Raw genomic sequence first — 27,691 nt, forward strand, 5'->3', positions numbered from 1 at the left:
CAGGCATTCCTGTCCTTATATTGGCAGCTCTGCTGGCGTGCTTCTAAGATAAAAATTGTAGGCTCCTGAACTGTTTTATTCTATAAATTAGGCATAGTATATCTGCTAAAGTGCCCATGAGGTTTACCATTCGGGGGAGAGGCAGAAATATAATTGAGCCATGCATAGGTGAGCATAAGAGTAATATCTGCATCAAGGACTAAACATCTCCGGTGGTGGTGTTTTTAGAAAAAAGTAAGACACAACCAAAATCAATATACCACCATTTTTAAAGAGGAGGATATCGAAAAAATGTTCTGTTGAAAGAAAAATGAGAAGAGCAATGGTCTCTATCCTGAGACCTTAATGATTGAGCTGCCTTGCTTTATCTAATCAGTTCAAACTGCAGTACACAGGTTACACCACTACTTATGTAAAACAGCAAACAGGTTTATGAGGTTTTATTTGTTATTTTTGAAGTTCCCATCCGACTCAGAGTAAGAATAACTTTTGAATGGGAAGCCTTTTGTTAAGCTAAGGTGAAACAAACCACAGTGGTGAGAGCAAAAGGCACTGCACAAGAAGTTTTGCATATTCATAATACATTGGGATATGCAACCACCCTATTTGACAGCTTGATAGGAATCAATACCACGACTACATGAGCATTTTATTTTTTTAATAGTTATTAATTATGTTGCATCAATATTCATTCTAGCGTTTGTTCCATATCTTCAGATTTTCACAACATGATATCAACAAAAATAATGATCTAGAGATTCTAATGATTTTGGGTACTTAAATGAGAACGTGGCGCTTTAGTTGCCCACTGTTGAATGGGGAAATATCATAATCACTGGACTGCGTTTTTTCTGAAAACAGCTGTTGTACACCACCTTCACTCCGACATGATGCTCTCTGAATCCTTCTATGCCAGACACTACATTTGTTTAGGTTCGTATTTGAACCTAGGAATAATTTTCAGGATAACAATGATTTTGATTTAAACATATATACTTTACTACTGATAAAAGAGCCACTACAACATTGTGGGCTGGACCAAGTCAACAAGAAAGCTACATCTACTCATAGAAAAAAATGTTTGTGAATCTGGTTCAACATTGTGTGCGTGAGGAGGGCTGACCATTTCTGTAAATAGAGTTGTGAAAATGAATAAAGGCTCTGTTATGATTTTGAATTTCTTTTCTCAGGAGCAAACCAAAATACAGACTGGAAGGTTTGTAAAAATATAATGTTGATGCCCTCAGCTTATGTTGAAATTAGTCAGTTTGTGTACCTTTTTAGGCTCGCAAGCTATGAAAGCCAGTGTAAACTACATCCAGGACTACTGGGACAATGTGACACTGCGACCAAGGCGTTTTCAATGCACTTATGGATTTGCCGCACCTGCTACGTGGCCATCGCCTGCTGTATAATTGTAAATTTCAGCAAAAAGAGTGTTAATTGCTCAAATGCATCAAAAGTTACAAAAGAATAGGCAGTACACATGGTGTGGTGTGACAATCTTTTCAAAAATAGAATGATCTCTCTTGTGTTGTTGACTTCTGTCTTAAGGTATTAAACTGGCATTGAGGTAAAGCTTTTGCCCAGACAATTTCAACGCCCCCAGTTGATAGATTTTAAAGGGGCTTAGTTTATCACATGAAAAAACCCTTACCTTGTTAAATGTAATTGAGAGTGGAACAATGTTTTGTATCATTAATCGTACAAATTCCTATTACACCACATATGCTGTTCTGAGCACAACAGTTAAATCAAGAAGACATTGAGATTACAGAAGAATCTAAAACAGTTTACTTATTTTTATATGGTGTGATCTTTTGCATTATACAGTGCATCCTAGACAGATACACTTGACATGTCGTTGCATTTGTGCATATCTTTGGGATCCGTTTTTGAAGTTGTACTTGTTAAAATTAACACAAACTAGAGACATAATGTTGCCGCACAATGTGCCACATAATGCTTCATAGTATATGTTTCCTTGTTATATCATTCGGGGCTTCATTGCTGCATAACTCCAATGACCCTGCATAAATGCAAGGCCACTTCTTGCATGGTAAAGCGTGCTTTATCTCTGGAATTTTACAGTGTCAGCAGAAAGCGATCCGAAGCGTTCAAGTGGAAATGCACTGGTTTGACACAACAGCCTCCTGGTGTAGACCGGACAAAGATGAGCAGAAAGCCATAACTGACGAATAACTGTTTGCATGTCACATGCTGTAGGGGAAAGCATGATTAATCCAAAAGAATCACGTGACATGGCACTAAAAATGCCAAGCCAACAGATAGAATCCACTATTTGTTTTACAAAAGCTACTATTGAGTTCTGAAACTAAACCCCGTTAGTTCTTTATACAAATGAACAGCCACAGGGGGAAGCGAGGAACGAGCACCCTGCACTTTCTGGTGCTTAGCAAGACAGGAAAGGCACAAGCAAAACACTTTCACCAAGCACCCTGTCGCACCGTTTGGCCACATCACTGACGCTGCTCTCCATTGAAAGAATGCCTTTTCTCAGAGTTTTTTCCCTCTGGTTCCCAATCTTGGAATATACCCTTTGGTAAACACTGCTTGGTGTGTTGTGTAGGTGTGTGTTGGGTCTGTTAGTTGTCACCATCTAAAACATCTAACATGTTTGCGACAAAACGTCTTGTAAGCGTTCCTTGGAGGCGTTGGCACATATTGCCTTTCCTGGTCAAGTTCATTGAAACCCACTCTTCAGGAGGCTTCTGGGCGCTTCAACCACACTTTTAATGCAGGCCCCTCCAAACAACCCTCGGTCACCGAGGCTTAGCGACTCCGGCCCTCTGCATCCCGGATTCAGAGAAAACAATTAGAGGAAGGCTGTTTGTCATCAGTTCAGCCTACCCCAATTTTTGTACACATGCCACCTTTAGATAAAAACAAGCTGTTTTCAGTCGCCCTTAGCCATAAATGCAATTCTCATTTTATGACCAGAAAATTCTACAACCAATGTCAGCAAATTAGTGTCTTTGACTTTTTTTTTGCCAAACATACATTTGTAGAAATGAAAGTCAATGCTATCTCAAATCTGGGAACATGGCTGCGCAAGGAGGCATCAGATGTATTTAAAATGCACATTTATGATTGTTTGTGCTATCAATATACTTATGTACTGTAAACTATTACCCACAATTCATACAAGACTGTCTAAAACTGCATCCCAATAATCGTTTCTTGCCTCTGTCTACCTTTTCTCATGCTACTAGCACTCAAGATAGTTTATTTCAAGTTGTCATGGCATTGTTGGCTGGAATCCTCTTTTAACAATACCAAAACGTAAGCACGCCTTTCAAGCAGTGGTAGGTATGGTGAGTCGATCAGGTGCGGAAATATATTTTTCTGAGCACATCCACACAGGGACACATGGGTAGCTGGCTGATGAGGGCTGGTATCTGCGACAGGAATTCCCACCCAACAGCTTTCTGGGCTAAAAAGTAAGAAACATATTACATGTGTGCAATGCAAAAGCAAAGTTCCGATTCACAACATATTATACTAACATATCGCTCAAAGAAATATAACGTTTTCATATTGACATAAAGTTATGTTTTTGTTTTGTGCCTGGTGTTGACGTGTACTGAAGTCTGCTTTGATATCACACTTTACATGTGTTGTGCATGATGTGTTTAAATGCATATATTCTTCTTTGACAAAAAAATGCATATATTCTTTATAAAGCTCTGTTGGTTCTTACTCGCGCTTCTGTTCACAGGATAATATCACGTTCGCATTGCAGATGTGGAACGTTTAATGGCTAAAATGGTTAAAAATTCAGTGTCAAAAATACATTATCAATGTCAAAGTATGTCAGCGAGCTCTTTGGCACGTATATAAAGACATTTTGTAACCCCTTCAGTTTCAGCCTAGAGTCTTTTTAGGTCTCGTGACCTATTAATGCGCGCAAGCGCATTGAGCGGAGCGAGAATTCATGTCGGCAAAATACAAGTCAAACCAAGGGCTTTCAGCCCCGCGGTTTTCTTGCAGTTCACGTGAATCACGTGAACAAACAAGCACGCGCATCAGGCACTCCTCCCACACCTCACGGACATCTGTTCATTTCTCCTCCCCCTCCCCAGCCAGCTTCCCCCAGGCCGTAGCAGCACTCCTCCCACACCAGCACCTCCCCTCTCTCTCCCCGCAAACACAGCCTTGCCGTAGCAGCACTCCTCCCACACCAGCACCTCCCCCCTCCCACACCAGCACCTCCCCTCTCTCCCCGCAAACACAGCCTTGCCCTAGCAGCACTCCTCACACACCAGCACCTCCCCCCTCCCACACCAGCACCTCCCCTCTCTCTCCCCGCAAACACAGCCTTGCCCTAGCAGCACTCCTCCCACACCAGCACCTCCCCCCTCCCACACCAGCACCTCCCCTCTCTCTCCCCGCAAACACAGCCTTGCCGTTTTTTTTTTGTTTGCCACACATGCATAAAATAGGATTTGATGCACGGGTGATTCATTTGCGTGGCAGGAAGCAGTATTCCGCACGGTCTCACACAGAGACGCATATTCCATTTTATCAAGGGTATCACCGCTTCTACGAAGATAGGATAATGAAGGGGAAATCCCTTGAAATTCGCACGCAGAACTCCCAAGCTACCTTCTGAAGAGGCATCTGAGCTGACTGGCAGGCGGTCGTGAATGAGCTTAATAATGCTTGCTTTTTCGGACACTTGACGGAAATGAGCTTGGTTAGAAAGCATGACAGTGACAGCCACGGAGAAGCTAAAAAATATCCGCATCTGCCTCTCTAGAGTGTTTCTATTTCCCGCTGGTTTACTTCCATTTTCTTTGCTGTTGTTCTCTAGAGCTCTGTAGATACTCACACCCCATATGCCTGCTCCCCCTCCCCCCACGCCTCGCACCATACTCCCCCGCCGCTCGAGATTGTTTCTATTTCGTGCTGGTTTACTTCCATTTTCTTTGCTGTTGTTCTCTAGAGCTCTGTAGATACTCACACCCCATATGCCTGCTCCCCCTCCCCCCACGCCTCGCACCATACTCCCCCGCCGCTCGAGATTGTTTCTATTTCGTGCTGGTTTACTTCCATTTTCTTTGCTGTTTTTGTCTAGAGCTCTGTAGATACTCACACCCCATATGCCTGCTTCCCCTCCCCCCACGCCTCGCACCATACTCCCCCGCCGCTCGCCCCCATATGCTCGTTTCCTCCCACTGGTTTTATCTTGTTTTAATAGCAATATACCAATGACTGTCACTTGCGAATTACTGTAGAAACCTAAGCACCTATGAAAAAATATCTGACCTTTCATTGGCTAAAAGAATGTTTTTGTGAAGAGACACCCTACAACAACAGTAGGGCACGAACAGAGCACAACCGATATGTCGCGATATGGTCAGTGTCTGTGGACGCCATGTAATGATTTTATAATGACATTCGGGCCAACATGAGAATCTATCTTACTTTATAATGATATTTCTGAGACCTGAAAGGGATACTGGGGTGATACAGAGGTTAAAGCGTCTAAACTCCGTTCCCAATATCCACTAAGCTGCAAAAAATTATTTTCTTTTACATAATTGTCTCGTTTGCTATTGTGGCGCAGATAGCCGTTTGCCGTTGACAGTTACGTTCCCAAGTGGATTTAAGAAGTAATTCGTGGCCCCAGGCTTACATTTGTTTTCCCCACACAACATTTCTGCAGGCACGCCATTTTTTTTTCTTCCTTGCCTACTGCGTTTACTGTTCTTCCGAGCTCTCTGGCACATTAAAATGAAATAGCCGAGAATTTCTTTTGATCTTTTTCTTTTGAATTCAATGGGCTTTCTTTTCAGTAATGATGTCTGCAGCCCGCGCTTATCTAGCAGCGTTTCCCGGGCTCCACTTGCGTTCTTGTATGTCCCAGAACACGAGGCGCGTGCGCACAGCTACCTAGAACCGGAAAAGAAAACTCTTTGCGGTTTCTGAGACACTGAATGACTCCTGCGCAGAAGAAACACGCCACTCACCCACGCAACAACACTCACACATGCAACGCCACTCATCCACGCAACCCCACTCATCCATGCAACGCCACTCACACATGCAACGCCAACGCCACTCACACATGCAATGCCACTCACACATGCAATGCCACTCACACATGCAACGCCACTCACACATGCAACGCCACTCACCCACGCAACCCCACTCATCCATACAACCCCACTCATCCATGCAACGCCACTCACACATGCAACGCCACTCACACATGCAACACCACTCACACATGCAACACCACTCACACATGCAACGCCACTCACACATGCAACGCCACTCACACATGCAACGCCACTCACACACGCAACGCTACTCACTCAAAGCCACTCACACCCACGCAGTGCCACTTTCACCCACACTGTGCAGTGCACAATAGGTCTCGCAGTAGGAAAGTTGGAGCTATTGGTTTTGTAAATCACAAAGCCCTTTATGTTTTTAAAATGAAAACAAAAATAAAAGGCATTGTTATTTGCAATTGTAATAGCTCCAACTTTCCTACTGCGAGACCTATTGGCAACTCCAGTGCTTGTTTGACATTTGTGACGGTTATCGTATAAGCCTTTTTAACATTTCTTTACATATGTATCCAAGACAAATGCGTGTTTCTTTTCCCCACATTTTAGTGATTTTGATTATATCCAGAGTTTGTGATTTCTTGTGAAGAGAGTCTGAGAAAATGCACAAAATATGGTACAGTTAAAAATGGTATCAAAAGGTTTACAGTGTCTAAATCGCGCTTTCCCGAACTCTCTCTCAAACAAAAAAAACAGACAGAGAGAGAGAAATGCAATTTTACTATTATTTAGGCACTTTGCATATGGCCGGGATGCCTCTCACCCCCTCCCAACACAATCCCCAAGGATGGGAAGACGGATGCAGTTCTGAACTTTTGGAAGGCGGGAGGGAGTTACCCTCCCGGCCGTATTTATTAAAATATGAAACAAAATTAAAACATTAAAATAACAGTTTCATATCATGTACAATTTTTCATTTATACATTACGATGCAGACACGTTTATTGGCTAACTTTAACAAATCTCTAATACAAAGGTTCTCCTAGCCGAGTCTAAACATCCTGCAAATGCATACTTTCTAAATAAAATTGTACATCCTAACATTACGGGCCAACGGCAAGGTCGTAACCGGTGTCAGATCCCTACTACCAGAACTCCCCCCTCACGTGTGAGGGGCGGGCGCACAGAGGACTGTACCTCTGTGCCAACTTCCAATTTCCCTTGTCTTAGCGGGGGCCCCTTATTTAACTCAACGCCATCTTAATGGTCGTCCGAGGACTCGTGTGAGGTGTCTAGAAGGTAGCGTGGACCCCCCTCCCACCCCACACTGTTCATCACATCCGCCGTCGCGGATATCCTGGCCCCGGGAAATTCCTAGGAGGGGCATCGAGCCGCCTCCTCCCCTGGGAGGGGCCTATGACCGCCTTCCCTTCAGCGACCCCACACTTAGTGGGTGCCGCCTCCCCGTGTGAGGGGCCAATGGCCGCCTCCCCGTGTGAGGGGCCAATGGCCGCCTCCCCCCGGGCGCTCCCATCCATAATGGGTGGCGCCCTCCTCTAGGGATCTTGAAATTACTGCTCACCGATCATGACCTTACCGCCCGACCAAAATAAATACGACGTTTTTGAACCTAATGAAGAGAGCGGAAAAGCGGTTAAACTAAACATTGAAATATTCATCCTTTTATCTACACATGCAACACATTTTCCAATTAGACTGTGATACTCCGCTCAACTGAGTGAGGAAACATGTTATGACGCAAATCACTTTATTGCAGTTCAAACATTGACATCTTTATTATACACGAAAAAACCCTGGAGAAAAAAGATATTATCAAAGGAAATCGACTTAATTGCACTCCTAATCATTGCCATAAGGGGTTGGTGGGTGGGTCAAAATTGCTCCTTGTTCCGTCGAGGGCTCACGTGCAACGAGAGGGTGCAGCTTCCAAGCACAGGAACAAGAGGATGCTTCTTTGGATTGTTGCTCCTTTTATTCCTCTTCGGGAGGGCGTGTACCCTCCTCTGGTACGCCTACGGGTCGTGGCCAACGGTGTAGGTGTCTAGGACAACCCTTCTTGGGCGGGAAAAGGCGCGCCCCGGCTACGCCGCTTCGGGCATACCAGCCGAGACCCGCCCCCGCCCAAAATGGTTTCCCGGGGGGATCCGGGCCCCCTACCATACGTTCGGGGGGACCGAGTGGTCGCCCCTATCCATATGGCCGGGATGCCTCTCACCCCCTCCCAACACAATCCCCAAGGATGGGAAGACGGATGCAGTTGTGCACTTTTGGAAGGCGGGAGGGAGTTACCCTCCCGGCCGTATTTATTAAAATATGAAACAAAATTAAAACATTAAAATAACAGTTTCATATCATGTACAAATTTTCATTTATACATTACGATGCAGATACGTTAATTGGCTAACCTTAACAAATCTCTAATACAAAGGTTCTCCTAGCCGAGTCTAAACATCCTGCAAATGCATACTTTCTAAATAAAATTGTACATCCTAACATTACGGGCCAACGGCAAGGTCGTAACCGGTGTCAGATCCCTACTACCAGAACTCCCCCCTCACGTGTGAGGGGCGGGCGCACAGAGGACTGTACCTCTGTGCCAACTTCCAATTTCCCTTGTCTTAGCGGGGGCCCCTTATTTAACTCGACGCCATCTTAATGGTCGTCCGAGGACTCATGTGAGGTGTCTAGAAGGTAGCGTGGACCCCCCTCCCACCCCACACTGTTCATCACATCCGCCGTCGCGGATATCCTGGCCCCGGAAAATTCCTAGGAGGGGCATCGAGCCGCCTCCTCCCCTGGGAGGGGCCTATGACCGCCTTCCCTTTGGCGACCCCACACTTAGTGGGTGCCGCCTCCCCGTGTGAGGGGCCAATGGCCGCCTCCCCCCGGGCGCTCCCATCCATAATGGGTGGCGCCCCTCCTCTAGGGATCTTGAAATTACTGCTCACCGATCATGACCTTACCGCCACAGGCCGGATAGTTGACCGGCTATCCGGACCTCCCACACTCCTACTAAAGGTCATGAGTACACAAACCCCTTAACCAAGCTATGAAGTCTCCTATGAGTAAGACATTCCCCTCCCGGGACAAATGAACCCCGTCTTCGAGATACATGTTATCACCCCGAATACATCCATGCGGAATACAATGCAACTGTCCTGAGCGAAACAATCTACCCAGCTTGTTATTGACTTTCTTTACGGAATGATTCAAAGCTGACACAGAGAGGGCCCCCCGCCACACCTTCCTTGGAATCATGTGTGACCATGCTATCGTGCACCCCGGAATCCTCTTTGCCAACCAGCTAACAGTGGATAAAACCAGCTCGAGGAGTACTCGCCGACCGAGCGCCACCAAATTATTGCCTCCCAGATGCACTATGATTATAGACGGCGGTGACCTTGTCCGCCCTAACAGTCCCTCGACAAAACACTGAAACTGGTCAATACAGAGCCCGCCCCTTCCGTGGAAGGTCACCCTATACCCGTATTCCCCAGCTGCGTGAATCATGTCACCTGCTTTGAATACGTCCGCGGCACGCCTCACGTATGAGTGGCCCACGACCCACACCACTCTTTCCTCAGCCGGTGGTCTTTGACCGCTGGTCCCCTGGTGTCGGGTCGACTGCACAGTCCGCCCTGCCTCGCAAGCTCGCGAAACTGTAAACCAAACAAAAGACAAGAAGCGTGAGTGCATGACATTAGCTTCACAACATGTGCAACCGCACATACCTTTTATAACAGTTCGAGGACCATCGCCCCAATTGTTTCACCATTTCCACACTCTGACCCCTGGCTGTAGCTTCTGTAGCAGCCCCTATCCTGAAGGAATGGGTCCCAAAATCGCTCGGGTCCAAGCCCGCTGCCGCGATTGCCAAAGTTAACACCCGCTGAAACTGAAACCTTGTCAGTGGGGTGGCGTCAGTGTGTCTCAGCAAGCTTCCCCCCCATGCTACCGCTCTTTGCGCCAGATATTCCTCAACGCACTGCACCGGGCACATGGGGGACCCTCGCATGCGCTGGACCACAATACTGTCCCCCATCGCACCCTGGTCGGTTTTAGACCTGGCAATTGTGATTACCATTGAATCACCCTTGATCTGGAGGTGCTCACGACACAGGCCTCCCCCACATCCTTCTTATTTCTTGCCACCAGCTTGCTCACCCGCATAGCCCCATGGAATGCTAATGCGAAAGCGGCCCAGAATAGCACAGCTTTGGACTGGGAGGAACATGTCGCGGGGAGCACCGCCATCAACAGGGACAATCTTTCTAACCCAATCGGGCGCCTCTCGTCTACTCTATGACCCTCGAGGCGTTGCCACCCTCGCAGTGCCTTCTTTACCAAAAAGGACGTGTAGGGTCCCTGATGCCATACGCCTGCGCCATGAATGCAATGGCGGCCCGGTGCCTATTGGCCGTTGCTGCTGATCGGCCTGCCTTGTGGAGTGCTACTAAAAACTTCAGTACATACTCCTCCTGCCCCCACTTATCCCCTCCTGCTGGACCCAAAAATGCACAATAGGAACGAAACGCTCCTTCGTACGCCTTCCATGTCCTGGGGGCTAAGCTGGCTCCCACGAGGTCCTGTAATCCGGGGCACCGAGTGACCAGAGAGCTTCGGGAAATGGTGCCGCCACTAGAACCGCGGAAGGTAGATAACCCCTGAAGGCCTGCATGTGGGAACGAGAGAGTGCATCAGCCGCCTGATTCAGTACACCCGGCACGTGCTTTGCCCTAAACTGAACGTTCAGTCTCATGCACTGTAGTACAATTTCCTTTAGTAATCTCAAAATCCACTTGCAGCGTGCTGCCTGGCTATTTATGCATTCAACCACGGTCATGTTATCGGACCAAAACACCACTGAGCGATCACGGAACTTGTCCGGCCATGTCTTCAGGGCCACCAAAATGGGGAACAACTCAAGAAACCCAATGTTACCTGTTAACCCACTGGTGTGCCACCACGTCGGCCATGTTTGCGCCGACCATCGATTACCAAAGATGGCGCCAAAATCCACGCTCCCTGCCGAGTCGGTCCACAAACCCAGCTCATCCGAGGATGCTGGTGGTTTGTTCCATACCACTCGACCGTTGAAATCCGCCAGAAATGCCAACCATATGCGCATATCCTGGCGAACCTCTGCAGACAGTCTCGTGCGGTGGTGTCCTTCTTTGAGACCGACCATGGCTTGTGCAATAGAGCGGGAAAAGGGGCGGGCCATTGGTAACACTCTGAGGGCAAAGTTAAGCTGGCCCACCGCTTGCTGCAACTGATGGAGAGTCACCTTTTCCTTGCTAATGCACAATTCTAGCGAGGCCCTAAATTTCATTACTTTGTCCCTGGGCAAACGGAAGCATCCCTCCACTGAATCGAGCTCAATTCCAAGAAACTCGAGTGAAGTAGATGGCCCCACCATTTTCCCCGGTGCCAATGGCACGCCAAATTGTTTCATGAGATTGCAAAATTCCAGTAAAGCCAGCGCACATCCCGTGTCACCGGCTGGCCCCAAGGACAAAAAATCATCTAGGTAGTGCATCACCAGTGTATAGCCTGTAGCCCTGGTGAACGCCCATTGCAGAAAACAGCTAAATTTCTCAAAATAAGCACAAGAGATGGAGCAACCCATTGGCATACATCTATCCATGTAATAGCGTCCTTGAAACACAAAACCTAACAGACGCTGATCCTGCGGGTGTACCGGGAGCAACCGGAATGCTGATTCAATATCTGATTTAGCCATCAGCGCTCCGGGCCCCAGGCGATTCAACATGGCGACAGCCTCATCAAAAGATGCGTACCGCACCAAACAGACTCCTAGATCAATCGCATCGTTTACCGAAAGGCCCCTAGGAGCCGACAAGTTATGAATTAACCTAAACTCACCTGGGTCCTTCTTGGGGACTACTCCCAACGGTGAACAAATGAAATTAGGCACTGGCGGGTGCCCGTATGGGCCGGCTACCCAGCCCCGGGCCACTTCCTTCGCAATCTTGCTTTCTACCACCACCGGGTGCTGCTGAACGGACAGTTGATTTTTACACAGTGAGTCCCCCCGAAAATCCCCCGCCGGGATGTGGAAACCATACGAGAAGCCGTCCCGTAACACCCCAGCGGAGACATGATCAGGGTATACGTTTAGCCAGGGGATCATTGCCATGATATCTACAGGAGTAGATAGTGGTACCCCTTGGCCGATATTAGACCTGTTTGGCACCTCCTCTACCCCCGGTATCCCCATTCTTGGCCCTGCACGAACTCTCAGGGTGTGAAGGGTGTCCGCATCCTGCACACTCATGCCTGAACTTACATGTCCCCTGTGGCCTCGTGCACCTGCCTCTGTTAAAATTCCAGCAAACCCCTTTTCTACCCCCATTCCCACCACTCCTAGGTTGGTGATCACCAGCGGGGCTTGCTTGAAAGGGCGCCGCCGATTGATGGCGGGAAGGCGCCAACCCATACTCGCCGAGCGAGGACGACTTCGTCGTGCCCGGCAAGAGCTGCTTCTGCCAAGAGACGGAGTCGAGACAGTCCCACGTCAGAGACGAATCGTGCTCCTTGGCCTTACGAAACTTACTATCATAACCCCTCCATTGATCGCCCTCATATGTCTCATAGAAATCCATTATGCGTGTCTGATAACAGGCCAATTCACTCAAAATTCGGGCTTACGTTCACCCATAATAGCAGTAAACATCCCAAAGGCCTTGGCTCAATTAGAGATCGTCTCATCTACCCTGAAGCCCGCCATTTTTGCGCGCCACGCACTTGGATGCAATAAATCCTTCTGAGCCTTAACATACTCAAACTCGTGATGGTCAGTCAGGAGCGAAATAAGCATGGGCGGAAAATCCGTTTCGCTCGCGGATTTTGCAGATTTTCGGTAAATTCGCAATCCGCGAGATTCGCGAATCTCCCGCAAAATCCGCAAATCCGCGAGCAGCGGATTTTATGGCTTGCTCGCACTGTTCGCGTGAGTTCGCGGCTTCCCAGTACAACTTCGCGCCCCGCGAATAAGCGCTAAATTGCAGAAATACGATCTTAGCAAAACTGAAACTACTTACCAGGTTCAAAAGTTCAGGCTCATCATTAGTAGCCATTTCCTGTAGTGCTTCCTGAGGGGCCCCTCCAGAGTTCAGTTGCCTACTTGCAACTATTATGTGACCCTACTCTGAACCTCAGAATAGTTACACATATGCCACAAAGGTCCTGAATTACAGCTAAGGGAGACAAGCAGGAGCCAGGCTGGAAGTTCAAATCCATTAATCAGCCCCTAATTCATTATTGTCAGTTGGGGCAGGGCAGGTGTTGTAACTAATTTTGCAACAATGAAAGCACTTAGCAAGTGCAAAAGATCACTAATCAGGAAGCACTAAGGAAGCAGGTGCCAGCTAAAAAAATATTCTGTGACACATTAATCAGCCCCAAATTAATTCAGGTCACTTGAGGCAGGGAAGGTGTGCTTTGCTTTGCCACAATAATGTACACTGACTGGACAACCAGAGGGTGCTGTGATGAAACAGAGAGTGGCATGGGTGGGCCAGAGGGTGGCATGAGTAGTCAGAGAGTGGCAGTGGTGACAGAGAGTGGCAGTGATGAAGAAGAGTGTCCCAAACAGGCTGGACACGTAGAAACAACAAGTTCGCAAAACTTGCGACCCGACAGGTAAGTTCGCGTTTGCGAAATTGTACAAAACCCTCGCGAACTGGCAGAAACCCGCGCAAACCCAAAAAAAAACCCCGCAAATTCGTGAGAATTCGCGGATTTTGCGAATTGCGAGTTCGCAAATCCGCAAAATTTGCGAACGCGAGATTCGCAAAATTCGCCCATGCTTAGAGCGAAAACATATTTACATATTTATCAGCCCAAATCATTTCCTTCGTGGCCAGTGGAATATGCTGAACTACCTTTTCCCTCCTTGAGGGCAAAGACCCCCCATTTGCCATTGGCAATGGCTGCTTACCAGACTCCATAGCTGGTCCCGCTGATTTTCCACCGCCAGCCGCTGGTTCCTCCGAGGGAATCTGTGAGGGGACAAGAGGGAGATTCGCCTTTGCAGCATCTCGCGATTGCCGCAACTGCTTCATTAGCAACCTGGCCTCTTTGGCCGTGTCTCCGGGTGCCGCTGCACCCTCGGTATTCTTACCAAGCCATGCGGCCAACTGGGCGGCCAACTCCGGAGGCATTTCCTCCTCGCTGGTGGGCATAACTACAACCGGAATTGGTTGGCCTGCATCCGGGATCGGCACCGGGGCCTCAACTGGACTAACCGGGCTTGCCGGGGGTGACTCGGGAACTGGGGCCTCCCCCCCCGCCGCCCTATTCCTGGCCCTTTTACCTCTCCCTGCGGGGACTACTCCCGGCAATGCGGGTCCGATGACCTTCTTCGGTCTGCCCGTATTGTTCATTGCCGCCATTTGCCTTTTCATGCTTGCCATCTCTTTCATCAGCATGCGGAGCATCTGCTCCGTTCCTGCCTTCTTTCCGGCCTTCTTTCCAGGCATCGCTGTCGGATACTCGACCTTTGCTGCTTAGCTGCTCGACGAGGTCCTGGATCCAGAGGTCCGAAGTGAGAGAAGGCTCCTGGAAGAGAAACACAAGAAATTACAAGTTCTCAAAATTGCTCCTTGTTCCGTCGAGGGCTCACGTGCAACGAGAGGGTGCAGCTTCCAAGCACAGGAACAAGAGGATGCTTCTTTGGATTGTTGCTCCTTTTATTCCTCTTCGGGAGGGCGTGTACCCTCCTCTGGTACGCCTACGGGGCGTGGCCAACGGTGTAGGTGTCTAGGACAACCCTTCTTGGGCGGGAAAAGGCGCTCCCCGGCTACGCCGCTTCGGGCATACCAGCCGAGACACGCCCCCCGCCCAAAATGGTTTCCCGGGGGGATCCGAGCCCCCTACCATACGTTCGGGGGGACCGAGTGGTCGCCCCTTTCCAAAAGTGTTCTACAAAGATCATCTCTTGCACATGCTAAGTTGATCTTCGTCATTTTCATTGGTGTTCTGATATTTGTTGCTGGTGCTGCAGGTAACAAGAACTCCATATGCTTGCAGCAGTGATGTTTTGGCATGTATTAATGTAATCCCCTAGTGCAAATTAGATTTGGCATGTCGTGCATGGGTGCAGTAAAAGCAAACCCTGAGGTAATTAGCCACTACACAATACGTCTGCAAGACACTTGAGCATTCTGTAGTGTCCCATTACCTCCTTGTCCATCACAGTCATCATGAGTGAAGGCTCCTCGTACCAGAATAGTCGCTAAGACTGTACATTGCCTGCATCCCATCTCGCCAACTTGGCCCCACCGTCCTTACTGTCACATGATATAAACAAGCATTTGCAATGCAATGGGTTTCGCATTTGCGAGAGTTTAAGCTATTGGAATTGTAAATGACAATGGGCGAGATGCATCAAGCATCCATTTTGCGATTCCTTATTAGCGAAAAATAAGGAATCGCTAATAAGGAATAGCAAAATGGAATGCATCAAGCAATCACTATAAAAATAGCGATTCCTTAGAATTCCTTAATTGCGACTCACAAATTGCGAGTCGCAATTAATGAATACCTCCCCATTAATTCCTATGGGCCTAGAGGCCCATAGGAATGAATGGGAAGACAATCTCAATTTGCGAATCGCAATTAGCGATTCGCAAATTGAGATTGCGAGTTCAAGGGTGCAGGGGTGTCCAAAGGACACCCTGTTACACCCCTGAATGTGATCTGTGCACATATGTGTACGCAACATGAAACTTTGAAAAATGCACAAAAGTGCATTTTTCAAAGTTTTTGCAAATTACCATGAAGTTTTACTTCGTGGTAATTTGCGTGCCCTATTAGCGAATTCGCTATTTTTGATACTTTCATGCATTGCATTTAAGGAATCTCAATTTGAGATTCCTTAAATGCAAACAATCACAATTTAGCGAATTCTCTATTTGCGATTTTTGCATTTGGGATGATGCATCCCAAATGCAAAAATTGCACTCGCAAAGGGCCAGATTCTGAGAATCTGGCCCTTTTGCGAGCGCATTTCGCTTGATGCATCTGGCCCAATGCCTTTTATTTATCTGTTTTGATAATTAACACATAAATAAAAGCCATTGTCATTTACAATTCCAATAGCTCAAACTCTTGTAAATGCGAGACCTATTGTATTTCAAAGAAGCGTTTGCCATTGTCCCGGGCTGCTTGGAAAGTGAAAGAGTGCATGGCACGCTGAATGTTGCAGGAAAGCATGTCGGGCCCGCAGTAGGTGAAACTCATTAAAGAAAATAGGGGCATATTATCAACAACTAGTGATATTTATCGCTAAAGAAGCTTAGCAACATTTTTTTTATTGCCAAGCATCGCTGGATTTTATCGCAGAGATAACGTGCTATTAGCAACGTTTATCTCCAATGCGATAAAATAACAGGCGATAGCGGCGAAATGCGTGAATATTGCTGGAAAACCAGCGATATTCACGCATCATCTCCAATAGGGTCTTAGCCAGAATATCCACTTCCCATTGGATACAATGGCCAAGAACTGGTCTGAGCAGGCGTTAGATTTTAGCGACATTCGTGCTTAGTGCAAATTTTTTTACCGCTACGCCTGCCTTGCTAATAGGCGATAGCGACGTTAGCGACTGCTCTCAGCCGCTAACTGGTTGGGTACACCCACTTTGCATGTCATTAGCGATAAAAATCGCTGACATGTAAAGCAGCTCGCTATCACCTAAAAGCTGTCGCTAACTGATGTTAGCGACAGCTTGCTAATAGGGCGATGAAATTATCGCCGCTTTGTGGCCAAAAACAGACGCAAAAGCGGCATTAACTTCATTTCGCCTGCCTTGATAATATGCCCCACAGTGCTTACAGTCAAAATAAGACATACCATGTAACACCTGAAGTAAAAGGGCCAGCCCTCATGGGAGGCTACAAATGAAGATAAGGCGGTACTAAGCAGGGACTAACAAGCATGTGAACGAATCAGAAGCTAGCATTTAGGAAGGACAATGACCCAAGCCAATGGCACATATGGGTGGAGAGTGGGCAGAGCTTCAAGTCGATATTCAACTACAGCCGCCTGCCTCTCCGAGCAGCCCATGCGTTGCCCAGGCTCAACCTAAACAGGACCATCCTACTCCCACCTGAGCCTGGTCACATAACATTTGGTCAACTGCAACAAGGACTATTGGCATCTTCCTTAAATAAAATTCACTGGACTTTTACAAAAGTGCATGTGTATTGATCACTAAAGAGAGCTTCCTGATTATATCTGACTTTAAAAAAAGTAGCAGTAATGTAAAAAATATTATGTGCATGCTTTATGTCAGGTATGCAACATAGCACCATTTTTTGGGGACAACTGAGGCAGGTGCATTAAAATGTATCACAAAATAACATGTTTTGCAGCAAGTATTTCTGGAATTCGGAGAACAAAAGGCACCTAGGGATGCAGTATAGACAAAGGGCATATCTAGGAGGAGAGAAGCAAATATGACTATATTTGTCTTCTAAATCCTGAACATCTTCATCTAATTCAAGGGAGGGATTCAAAGAGATATCCAACCCCTTTTAAGCTCACTAACAACGCTTAGTGTTACGTTTGTGGTGATCATTTCTTGCCTGTGCAATCCCTAATTAAATCAATACACAATCTTTCGGAGTTCATTCCATATACTGCATGTATTCTGATCTAACCTAACATCAGTGCATAGACAGCCAGTGTCCTCACTCAGATTCTGTTTTCATCTCACATCAGGAAAACGCTATTGTCTATCTAAATTTTAGCACTGCTTTAGAGTGCCTCTCTGCCCCCAATGAATCACCATGGTGTTTGTGGCACTAATGTCCCTGTATCAAAACTTCGAATAGGCTGCCCAGTGCACAAAATCATCTTGACTTCTCATAGGCAGGAAACAAAATACACATACTAGCCTTAACTTGAAACCACTCTGCTCGCTCCTTAACCTGCTTCAAAGCACTGCCAATACTACTGACAGTGACACTCTAAGCTACATAACCAATCTGTTACACCATTATTTGTGCAGCCGTCCCTCCTGTCATCGCTGAGCAGCAAGTGCAACCTCCCCAAACTCCTAGGAAGTTCTGAAAGCTATGGTTGTAGATATTAAAAGGTGTGCAGAACTTGCACATTAGGCCACCCAGTGCTGAAATAGAGTGGGATCCAGATAATGAAGGTTTCCAGATAATGACCAAATGCATTATCCTGTTTTTTCCGATCAAGTACACTAACATGCGAGACACAGCAGCAGCACCACCAAACATTCAGTGTTGTTGTCTCTCTACCTTGTTTGGTTGAGGTGGACCATCAATGTCTTTTGTACAATGTGCTTCCCGGCTGGGAGACGTCGGAGCTCAAACCGAGGACAAGTGGAGTTTTAACACTGTTATGGTGAATTAGGATATGCGCGCTTGTCTGGAGCACGGAAAACAATGGAAGTTACAATGGAAGTTACAATGGAGGATCTCCACAGCAGAAACAAGCAGCATTGAGAGCACTTGAGGGTGTTTTTGTACATCACTTACAATTAATTGCTCTGAAGAGGCAAACTACTCGGTAAACCAAGTGAAATGGTTAGTTTAATTGATGAACTAAGTGGGTTAATCTTGTGAGAAAACAAGTGTGTAAAAGTGCAGTTGCTCTTTACATAGAAACCTGTGTTTGTTGCAAACGGGAAGCAGTGATTCCCCTCCCACTACAGCAAAACACTCAGGCAAACAGCCATAATCTTTGGAGGGGTCAAGGTTTCTCTTTGGAAAAGGTGCAAGGGGACACTCTGCACCACACAATTTAACACACAATCCCCCTTAAAACAAAGCCCAAATCAATCCAATATCCTACTAAAAATAATCTGCTGTTAAACATCGAAAAGTGCTAAAAAGCTAAAAAACATGCACAAAGGAATGGGAGGCACAGCCCAGGGCAAGCACTAACGCAACTGTGGTACTAAGAGAAGGTGAGAGGGACGAATGCTATAGTAAAATCTAAACAGCTATGCACCCATGCTGAACACAGGCAGGCAGTAACAGAAAACCAAGAATAAAATAATCCCCCAAAGAACAGATAAAGAACCATAGTGTAATGAGACAGAGCGGCAGACCCTGATGCAGATGTCTGGCCTGAGACCAGGGTTCAATTCCCGCCTCGGCGGGTCTTGGGCTCAATTTCCTTGGACCTGATAATTCTCGCCTCGTGCCTATTCTAATCATGGGTCCCACTCTGCAACTATGGGCAATAGCTTGCTTAATCTCCACAACGGCCTCAACAGCGCTGGGATGCCTGGCTTCACCTTGGGGGTGCCCAGGAGTGGACATCTCACAGGGAAAAGCCAGGAAGGGTTCCACAGCGGTATGCGTACAGCGCCAGGAAACCCCGGTTGGGGTATAAGTGCGCTTTACAAGTACAAATTAATTTCATTTCATTACTTAGTCCCTGCAGCATTGGAGTAACTGAAAAGAAAAACGAGGGACAATGATTCAGGACTGACCACTAGCAAGCAAGAATTTTTAAAGGGCAGTTAAACAAACATTAAAAGCAGGGGGATGGTTTTAATCCCACAAGAGAAGTTACAACAAGTCTCGAATGCTCGACTTAAAAAGGGAGTACACTAACTTCACATCCTGCTTTTGTTTGCTTCTGTTTCTGGTATTGTCACCAGGCTCATGTATGTTGCGATTTTATTTATTTATTGATTTATTTTAAAAGAGGGCTCTGCTGTAGATGCCTTGTAGAATATTGTGCTATGAAGTAAGAGGTCCATCTATAGTAGACCCATTCACATGATTATTGGGGCACCCATGTAAGCTTCAGCAAAGACTGGGCACCTCCAGCCACCATTTGTGTTCATGATTCCAGTTTGGTCTCCGGCCCAGTTTAAAACCCTCTTTGAGTGCAAACACTTCCAGGTTTTCAATAGCTGCATCTCACAGTTCTGATTTGGACATTGCTAAGCAACACAAATGTACAGGAAGGGCTGACTTTAGCGGATCCAGAGGTGAGGTGGATCTTCTGTAATCCCAACTTTGACCGATATTCAGTGCATGGTTGAGATGGCACTGGTAGCTGTCATTAAAGCAAGAGAGACTCTTCCTTCCTTCAAGAAAGCTTACGCATGCCTGGTGATCAGGAAACATAGACGTTTTAAGGCATGGGCAAAGGTTGCTCTGGCCCAGGGCCCGTGGCGTCTCCTCCACTAAGGCGGAAGAGCGTCAGTCGCCTCACTGCTCAGGGAGCAGTGTAATAGAAAAAATGTAATGATAATTGAAGTTATTATCATTTTATTTTTAGTATCGTCACAGGTGGGCGTGGCTTGGCTCCCCTGACAACAGTGAGGAGGTGTGGTTGCTACACTCTAAAGTGCAATTGGAGCTTTGGTCAGCTGTCTCGGGCTGGCCAAACTGTCATGCACACATTGCTTGTTCTCCACCCAGGCTGCATTACAACCTGGGTGGGGAGCATGCCCAGGCCCCCAGCCCCTTGTTGAGCTCTGAATCATGGTGCTCAGACCTTCACAATGCTGCATTGTAGTATTGTGATATCTCAGGGAAGTCTGTGGACTTACCAATAACAATGCTGCACAGCGTTGTGATTGGCTTTGTGGAACTTGGGTGCTTCTTGGAGGAGACACGATGTGGGAGAGACAGAGGAGATACACGGTGGGATCAGGTAAGTGAATTCTATTTATTTTTTCAACTCCCTTTAATACACTCTAACTCCCCCTTCCACCCCGCCAGCCCCATACCATACCAGTCGGAACTGCCCAAGGCCCCATCCTTTCAAGGGGCCCACTGATAAATCCAACTCTGTTCTGCACAGAGTACTGTCCTGATGATGTTCAATAATTCTTTTGTTTTTCTTTGACTTATGTTTAATGTGGGTGCCGTGTAAAAGTCTATTACAGACATTTTGCAGATAAATGTTATGTTTATAATTCATGCAGCATCCATAAAATACGTTTCTTTCAGATCAAAACTGGACCTTACATATACGAAATGGGAGGGTGACACAGAGATTATTTGCAGTAATATTAGTGAACTGTATTGAATCATGCCCCACTCTTCCCGAATATCAGATGTAAACACATTTTGAATTTGGAGTAGGGTGTATGTGCATTGTCAGTGACCTTGCCAAAGAGGGCATGAAAGAGCTGAAATTGCATCCTAAGTTCAAAGATGTTCTGAACACCCCCACCTCTCAACCCCCACCACCAAATACGTTTTTCCCAGGGCCCCCAAAATCCTTTACATGTCACTGTCAGTACATGGAAGAAGAGTAGAGTCAAGGGAGATTTATCATGGGGACCGAGCTTAAATAGGTCATGCAATATATTAAAAATGATATGTCCTTCTCAGAAGCCCTGATATTGGTTGAATCAGAGAATTTCTTTTGTCATTATCAAAGAAAAGAAACTGAAAATGTGTCCCCACATAGCGCCATCAAGAAGGTTGGGGATTCAGAGTGGAAAGAGGTGAATAAGCATACTTTTCCTTAGTTCTCTCCAAAAGATATCCTTGGCAAGACTTTGGAGATGACTTGCCTGCTATTGGCAATGTTGACTCGCTTACGTCTGGCTTAACACAGAGCACAATAATTGCAGAAGACTATACACCACCTGACCTTGTGAATAAAAGTGTGGCTTTAGCAGTCACTGCTGGAAATAAGGTTACTGGATGAGGGGCGTGAAACTGGAGATATGCAATTTTAAAGATTTAATTGACACTTAGCATCAAAAAGCACAAAGCGCTCACTGTGGTTAAATGGTCGTGCTGGACCAAGGCAAAGTCACAAGGTCAGGCTGACCGCGATGCAGCGCTGTTCGGATGCAGGGACCAACTTAGGCCTGCTGAACAAAAGTACCTTAAATCCTGGTTGCACAGCATGGTGAGATCTTGTGTTGAGAATATGTCGCACAGCTGAGGCAATGTGATGTCCTGGTGTGGAGATGCATTGCGCGGCATTGGTTCTGGAAAGGGGCGAGGCTGCAATGTGAGGTCCTGCATTGTCGTCGAGGATGCCATTGAGTAGGGGCCTGTGATGAGGAGTCCTGCATTGAAGATGCGTTGTGCATGGACTGATTCCGAAGAATTTGTAAGACTTGTGATGTGAAGACCTGCATTGAGGATGCATTGCGCAACAACTGTTCTGAGAAGGCTATGGGGTGCGATGCCAAGTCCTGCCTGAGGGATGAATTGCACAGTGGTTTAGATGCAGAGTTTTAGGAGGTGAAGGGCCGTGCTGTGTTGATTCTGCTGGGACCACAGCTGGGCTGGAAGAGCACTTTCAGGCCCACTTCCAAGCTGGCAGAGTCCTGGTGCTGGATACAAGGTTGTTGGAGCCTGTTCTGTTCCTGAGGCTCTGATCAGGAGGCCAGCCAACTAGCTCTAGGAGTCACTCCACTCTGGTGGTCCTGGGCTCAAGATGCAGGACCAGTCCTTCTCATTCCCAGTGCTAAAGTGCATGTGCATGTGCTGCATGTGCTGTCTCCTCTCTATACCCAGGGCCTGTTAATTAAATGGCTTTAGTGGGCCTACAGCACTGATTGTGCAAGTCCTACAAGTAGTCCTTAAAACGTGTCCCAGGCTTACCAAAGCACAGCCTGCATGTGCAATTTAACGGCCATTTTGACTTGGCATTTAAAATCCTTTGCCAAGCCGTAAACCTCCCTTTTACTACACATAAGTCGACCCCAATGTAGGCCCGAACCTGCCCATAGGGCAGGGTGATGGGTTAGTAAATGGTAGGGATTTTACTTTAAAGTTTTGCATGTCTTCGTAGTGGCAAACAGCGAAATTAATTTTTCATTACTGTGAGGCCTACTCTTTTCATAGGGTAATATTGGGAATTCCTTAATACACATTTAAGTTGTATTTCTTGATTAGAAAGGATTTGTTGAGTCATCTTTTATATCTTTGGAATGGTAATGATAAATCCTTTTCCTGGACAGAAATGGAGGGAGGGGCTGACACTTACACCTAAATAGGCAGTGCAGTGTTCTACTGATAGTCTGGAGCCAGGGCTGGGAATAAAGGGCTTCTGTGCACTTCAAAGACCCTTCTTTGAAGTCACCCCCACTTCCAAGGCACAACAGGATGTAAGTACTGGGGCTCTGATCCCAACAAATCAGACACTTCTAGACCTGTAAATGAACTCTGTCAGAATAACTGCTGTGGTTCATCAAGGGCTGACACTCTGCTGTACTGCTGATCTGGGAAATCTGCTTTTCTGCAGTGCTGCCTTGCTGCCTGCTGCTCTCGGACCCTGCTGAGGGAGATCTGGTTTCTGCCTTGCAACTGAAGTGATCTCCAAGGGTTTGTTGGCTTGCCTCCTGATGCTTGAGACTTAGGGCTATCAAAGCCTCTACCCCTGCTCCTGTGCCTGGTCCATTGGAAGTGGACCCAGGTGCTTCAGATCCAGTCTGGTACTTGGGCATCAAGGTGCACACTGATTCGGAGGTGGTTTTTAAAGAAAATTATGGAACAGCGATCTCCAAATTGGAAGATGACGTGGACAGGTGTATTCAGTTACCCCTATCCTTTGTGGGTAGAATTTCTATTATCAAAAAATGGTGGTGCTACCACGCTTTGTATTCCTATTCACTAACATCTCTATTGTCCTTCCGGTTTCCTTCTTTCGGGTGCTAACATCTCTGATGGTTTATTTAGCTTGGGTTGGGAAGCACGCTAGAGTCTGGTGGGAAATACTCACACTCCCATACAGCATGGGTGGACTGGGAGCGCCGGATCTAGAGTTATACTATAGGGCTGCGCAGGGTTCTCATGCTCATTACTGGATACACGGTCCTACGGATGTCCAGCATTTCCAGATAGAAAAGGTGGTTGCGGCCCGAATCCGTTGCCGGCTCTTCTATTCAAGCCTCAGGATCGTAGAACAGGGATTCTAGACTCGATTAATATAATCTGGGTATAATCTTCTGAAGTTACAAGCTGGCGCCATACTCTATTCCCCTAAGACACCCCTAGACTAGTGTTACTGGTTGCCCCGTGTAGGGAAACAGGGGTGGTTCGGGCTATGAAAGCGTTAAATATCCACATGATAGGGGAGATGTGTGTCGAAGACAAAGCAAAATTGTGGGAAGGCGCAATCCCGAGTGTAGTATGACAACTGCACTAATCCAATTTCAATTCCACAGGGTGAGGCATGCACTAAGAGACATATTGGGTCTGGAGCAGGAGGAACCGCCGGAGGTGGCACTGCTCACCTATGTGATCAAAGCTGCTTCGTCAATATGCATAGTCTCAAGAAAATATAACGTAGTGCAGGGCTATAGGGCTAGCCACTACACAAAGGCTCATCTATGCCAGAGAGACTACACAGTTATGGGTTGCGGGACTCCGCGGCATTGCAGATTTCTGGCATTGCAGATTTCTATCACCTGGACTGGTTATGTCCTAGGATAGCATCTTTCTGGGTTTTGATTTTTAAGACACTTGGGGAAACCATTGACCCGAACCCAACGCTTGCTCTGTTAGGCTATTCAAAACATTTACCTAAGGAATTCGGGTGTCTGATAGATATATGGCTTCCTAGGGCAAGGCGTGGAGTTGCGATTTGCTGGTCCCGCGGCTCGACCCCCACCCTATTGGGTTCGACTCACGATATGACTTACGGCAGCACGCAAACTGAGCACTATAGCGAGGTATTACCTCCCTGTAATCGACCTAAAAACTTCTGTGGGCTTTACCAAGCTTATTTGAACACTAAGACAAACAGGACACATCAAACCGACTCTCCCGAAGCATAATATGGGCGTAGACGCTGCAGGATATGTGGCTCGAAGCTGCCTGGAGGGTGAAACCCAGCTTAAGGGACCTTTACTTATGCCGCAGATTCACTATTAAGCCTTAAGTGGGTACACCATTGAATTGAAATTTAATGACTATTGCTTTGATTTGATGAGAGATTATGTTGATATGCGGCACCTGGGTTTGCTGGACCTGTGTTATAATGCTGATTTCTGTCTACTATGTCTGCAAAAATAAGAAAGCTATGTCTCTGCCTTGATTTTTGTTCTCAATACAAACTTTAAAAAAAATAAAAAGTGGATCCACGTGCCACAGAAATCAACGCATTCCAGTCTGTGTGTAGCAGAACCTGTGCATCAACCCTGTTGCAGGAGTAGGTTTGGCAAATTGCTCTCAGAACTAACACATTGCCTTGAGAGCCTGATGCCTCAGAACCACGCATCGCCGCCGCTGCAGTGTGGAGAGATTGACGCATCCCCTCGACTGCGTGGAGAAACATGGCGCATCACACTTAGGAACCAATGCATCTCAGCGCTTCGTCTTCGGAACCTATGAATTGCAATTACTGCTTAGAAAAGATCGACGCATCACCTCAACTGCGGGCTCGACTTTGACGCATCGCTGGTCTGAACCCCACATCTTGCTGCTTATGAACAGGGTCAAGGTACTCTGTTAATCAGGCCTGCTTGGCTTCGGTCCCTGGCCTGCACTCCGTCGCAGTCGGCCTGAACTTTGTCCATGTCTGGCATGACCAGATAACCGCCATAGGCACATAGTGCTTCTAAGTGCTATAACTCTTTTTATTCTTTAAAAATCCATAACTCATCTTCTACTTATTGGAGTTTTGTTGTTTTGGTCTTGATTTATTAACACAATTATTGTCTATTTTTCTAAGCCAGCGTGGAGTCTTTTTGTAGTGTTTTCATTGTGTTACTGTGTGTTGTGTTGCACAAAATACTTTACACATTGCCTCTTTAGATAAGCCTGACTGCTCTAAGCCAAGCTACCAGGGGTGAGCACAGGTTATCTTTTAGTGTGTATCTAGTGTACGCGGACTAGTGTGGTGGTCCCGACTTGGACAGGGTACATACCTCTGCCAACTAGAGATCCCATTTCTAACAGAGCACAAGCACTTTTGCACTTTGTTAGCAGTGGTACAGTGGACAAAGTCTTAATGCCAACAAAAACAAGATCGTCCAAAATAGGCGGGGTGAAGGCAAAACGTTTGGACGAAGACCACCACAAGGCTGACAGGTCTAAAAGCCATTCTAGCCTATGTTGCTTCAATTTGTTTTATAGGGGCAGCAGCATATTATAGTTATGCTTTTCATCGAACATGAACATTCATCAAGCATTAGTGACAGATGCATGCAAAGGTGAACATGCATTTAGCAATATTTGGTTATGTGAGGTGAAAACCTGAACATATACGAAGAATACTGAGTGGTTGGGTAAATATGAATAAGCATTTAGAAGTAATGAGTAATGGTGCAAATGTCAGCACAGTCTAAAATGACTGAATTATGAGGAAAGCCTGAAAAAGCACTAAGGATTACTGAGTTATGGCATGAATGTGAACATGCATTAAGGATTAATAAATCACACTGCATGCAGTTTTTTTTGTAATTTTTTTTTTTAAGTAAGTAAATGCTTTATTGTACAGTTAATAAAAACCATTACAAATAGCTATTAGTAATAAAAGAAAATGATCAGTTAAAGGAAAACAGTTAAAAAGGTCGGTCTAATACCATTAAAAGTGGGACAATGATCATCCAGCAATAAATAAAGGTAAATTTCTGTTTTAGATAAAAAATTGTGTGTATGTCCGAGCGCATGCTTTCGACAAGTGGGTTTTTCTATATCCTCCGCTCCCCTTCTGACCGGCTTCTCCCAGAGTGTTTGTGCTTCATGGGGAAGGTACTTTAATGTTCTTGGTCAATATGGGTCTCTTACCCGGTCTGAGGACTGGAGGCGGATGATGTTATATAGGTGATGTCAATGTCCGCTTGTGCTCTCGTCATTGTAAGCCTGGTGTCTGCCAATCGTAGGTATTTTACCAGTCGGCAGGCCATTTGCACGTTGTCTCCTCTAAAACAGCTCAAGACTGCTTCTCTGCAAGACCTGATTCCTTTGTTTACAAACAAGGGTCTCAATAGGTTCTTCCGGTCTTGCTGCAGCTCTTTGCAGATGGTTATGAGATGTGTGATATTTTCCTCATGCATTCCGCACAGGCGGCATTTTGCTGGTTTTGATGGTCGCAGCCATGGGGCCATGTGGCCCGCTGCTGGTAACACTCCTAGTCGTAGTTTTAAAAAGGATTCTTTTGTTGTTTTGGGGAAACTGTTCACTAGGTACGCCTGAGGAGTAAGTTTGTTGTATGTTTGCACAGTCAGCCAGCCATGTGCTCTCTTGGCTAATGAGGCTGCATGCAGTTGACATTTCTAAGTTATTGCTACTCTAGTAGGGCATTAAAAGTTTCTAAGGTATGGTGCAAACATAAGCGCAGCATTAAGTAATGATTGATGCTGCACATTTGGTTATGTGCTGACTACTAGTGAGTGTTGGCGCAAGTGAACATACATTTAGGATTAACAAGTGATTGTGCAAATCTGAACAAGCACTAAGGACTACTAGGTGATGGGACATATTTGAATATACAGCGTTTAAAAAAGGTGAGGACAAACCAAACAAACGCTAAGGTTTACTCCGTGGTGGTGCCAACCTGAAAATTCACTAAGGATTACTTAATGACGGGGCACAACATCTGAACACTGACTAAGCATTCATGACTAATGCCACAAAGGATAACATGCATTTAGGATTACTAAATGATGGTGCAAACTTTAGATTTGCACTAAG

General features: G+C 46.4%; 1 protein-coding gene across 8 annotated transcripts in view; it reads right to left on the minus strand.

Moving 5' to 3' along the window:
* Positions 1 to 643: 643 nt before the first annotated feature.
* ZDHHC2 (zDHHC palmitoyltransferase 2) overlaps positions 644 to 27,691 on the minus strand; it is a 579,224-nt gene continuing 552,176 nt past the window's right edge. For 3 of the 8 annotated variants that reach the window (XM_086962598.1, XM_086962597.1, XM_086962596.1), the window contains one exon: positions 644 to 3,454. The gene's annotated coding sequence lies outside the window, so the exon portion shown is untranslated. The remainder of the gene's footprint in view (positions 3,455 to 27,691) is intronic. The other 5 variants (XM_086962593.1, XM_086962591.1, XM_086962595.1 and 2 more) reach the window with 4 other exon arrangements.

The sequence above is a fragment of the Lissotriton vulgaris genome, chromosome 3_1 (genome assembly GCF_964263255.1).
Source record: "Lissotriton vulgaris chromosome 3_1, aLisVul1.2, whole genome shotgun sequence".
Classification (NCBI taxonomy): Eukaryota; Metazoa; Chordata; class Amphibia; order Caudata; family Salamandridae; genus Lissotriton; species Lissotriton vulgaris.